The 2,850-nt window shown below is 46.3% G+C and overlaps 1 pseudogene; it reads left to right on the top strand.

Moving 5' to 3' along the window:
* The first annotated feature begins 687 nt into the window (after positions 1-687).
* On the top strand, positions 688-894 carry LOC148106818 (ATP synthase F(0) complex subunit e, mitochondrial pseudogene; annotated as a pseudogene).
* The last annotated feature ends 1,956 nt before the right edge of the window (positions 895-2,850 follow it).

Raw genomic sequence — 2,850 nt, 5'->3', positions numbered from 1 at the left:
GAAACTGAACAATCAAGTCACAGTAATGGCACTGTCAGAGATACTTACATACACAAGAATCTACTCATGGATGGAAAGAAAGAAGGCTGGAAGTGATTATCCTTCCCCTTAGAAAAGAAACAGAGAAAAACGTATCTGAAAATGATGTGTAAGTAAAAGATGGTGACTTCTAATGAAAGGATATTAGTCCACTTCCATGTGGAGAAATAAGGAAGTGCTCAGTTTCTAGCATGCAAGTCTTAGTTTCTGCCCAGGTGAGCCAGACTTTTAGCTGGGATGGTGGCAGGTTTCTGTGTGGTCTTGGAGACCCAGATGGGTGGAATGTAGAATAACCCTAGGGGAACGGGGGGGGGGGGGGGTGTCAAACATCAGAAGAGCTTATAGAGCCACGGAGGCAGCGCAAATGGAATAATTTCCCAGGTATTCAGCCAGGCTGAATTACATTCAATACTCATAAAATTCCAGCAGTGACAGCACGGCAGTAAGGTCGGTGCTGGCAGCTTTACATACTGAGCTAAGATTGTTTTATGTTAATTACATATAGTAATATCACTCTACAGCAAGAGGACGTCTTTTATTTCAGATATCTTCAGTAGTACAGGGACCTGGGAACGGGGAGATTTTCCAATAAGGCGATAATCTATGAAACTAAGAAAAATGAACAGATGGACAAGATGGCGCCCCCCCATGCAGTTCTGTCCACTCATCAAGCTCGGCCGCAACTCTGCTGGGTTCCTGCACGTGGCCTAGGGAGCCAAGTGCTACACAGTTACCCGAGACCTCGGGCAGAAGAAGAAAGGAGGAAAGACAGCTGAAGAGAAAAACAAGCAGGATGAACCGAAAGGGACTGAGAGAGAACTGGCAGAAGCCCAAGACAACAGCATACTAAAGTGAGCCTGCCTTTCTCTGGAAAGGTGCGGATGAATATAGCTTTCTGCATTGTGTGATGCTCACCAAAAAGAAAAAGAAAAAAAACAAGAAACATATATAGTAACAAATGAGATACTAACACTGGTATGACATAGGAAACAGGTGCTGAGGAATGCTCCAGCCAACATACAATGCTAGCTGGTTGGTTGGCTGATTTCGAGAAGGAGGGGGGAGGGGCAGAAAGAGAGGTAGAAAGAGAATCTTAGGCAGGCTCCACGCCCAGCATGGAGCTCCAGATGGGTCTCGATTTCAAGACCCTGAGATCACCACCTAAGCTGAAATCAAGGGTCTGACACTTAACCAACTGAGCTACCCAGGCCCCCCAGCTAGGTGTTTAGACACAGATATAAATCACAGAATCACTTCCCACAGTCCATGCATACCTGCATCCACGCATTCAGTGAATATTTACTATGTACCTGTATGTCTCAGACACCATGTGGAGGTACGGCTGATGCAAAAATCAGACACTTCCTGCTCTCAGGCAGATCACTACCTGCTACATGTTAACCTAGAAGCTTGGAGGTGAGATCAGTGTAGCAATTAAATGTACTACTCATTTCTGAAGGCTTGAATGGATAGACTGACAAAATAACAAAAGCTACAGATAGCCATCCTTGAACATCTATCGTGCGCCACACGCTGAGCTGCGTAGTTCACAGCTATCACTTCATGGAGTCCTCACAACAATCATAGGACGTAGAGACTGTTACTCTAAAATTTTAGATAAGGACATAGAATGTGAATTTAAGCCACTTCTTCAGTGTTACAAAATATAATTTTTTTTAAAGATTTTATTTATTCATTTGACAGAGAGAGAGAGACAGCCAGCAAGAGAGGGAACACAAGCAGGGGGAGTGGGAGAGGAAGAAGCAGGCTCCCAGCGGAGGAGCCCGATATGGGGCTCGATCCCAGGACTCTGGGATCACCCCCTGAGCCGAAGGCAGATGCTTAACGACTGAGCTATCCAGGTGCCCCAAAATATAATTATTGCAGCTAGAAATTGAACATGTATCTCTTTCATTTCAAAGCCCATTTTCTGCTCTCACTCCAGGTTACCACTCAGGAAACTTCTACCTAAAACTGAGGAAGGAGAGTTAGGGAGTCACAGAGAGTCTGAGAAAACCTCTGTGAAGAGGTAGACCATGAGTGTGTAAGAAAGCCAAGAAACCTGAAATGGCAGAAGGCTTTCCGGGTGGACATATATGAAGCCAGGGCAGGGAGATAAAAAGGGAAAGGAGGGCAGGAAGTATCAGCAAAAGCCTTGAACTAGGACCGAGCGCACAGGAAAGCATGCCAAAGAGAACTGGCCATCTGGAACCCACTGCCATAGTGAAACACACGAAGGGCTTCTCATTTCAAGAATGGTAAGCCTACTTCCAGCAAACCTCTGGGAGCCATAGCAGGATGTATCATCATGTGGGTCATTGATTTCTTCCACTGCCCAAGTATTTTTTTTTATTATTATTTTAGTTAGTTCCACACCCAGCAAGGAGCCCAATGCGGGGCTTGAACTCATGAGCCTGAAATCAAAACCTTAGCTGCAATCAAGAGTCAGAAGCTTAACTCAGCGAGCCACTCAGGTGCCCCTCTGCCAGAGGTTTTAATTAGCTAGATACTCCCAATATCTGCGAAAGCTTCAACAGGCTGCAGCTCAATATACGTGCAAGCAACTCCCCGCCGGGAAAAGCTCAGCCAGCAGGCACTAGCTTTCAGGTTGTTGCTAAGAAGAGTGCCGTTGCAGGTTCTGAAGCCGGGCTTCAGGATACTGCCTGCAGAGGTGTGTGTCAGCAGTCTCACACTGCGATGCTACCTGCATCACACGTGCCCGCCGGAGGCAGCGGCACCCTGCAACTCCAAGTCATGGGGATCTGACTGTACTCTGCGATCGTCATTTCACATCCCTATCGTCTTCTTCTT

The sequence above is a fragment of the Ursus americanus genome, chromosome X (genome assembly GCF_024610735.1).
Source record: "Ursus americanus isolate L20-20 chromosome X, mUrsAme1.1.p, whole genome shotgun sequence".
In the NCBI taxonomy this organism is placed as follows: Eukaryota; Metazoa; Chordata; class Mammalia; order Carnivora; family Ursidae; genus Ursus; species Ursus americanus.
The sequence above is the reverse complement of the archived record's forward strand: the minus strand, read 5'-3'. Positions and strand labels throughout refer to the sequence as shown.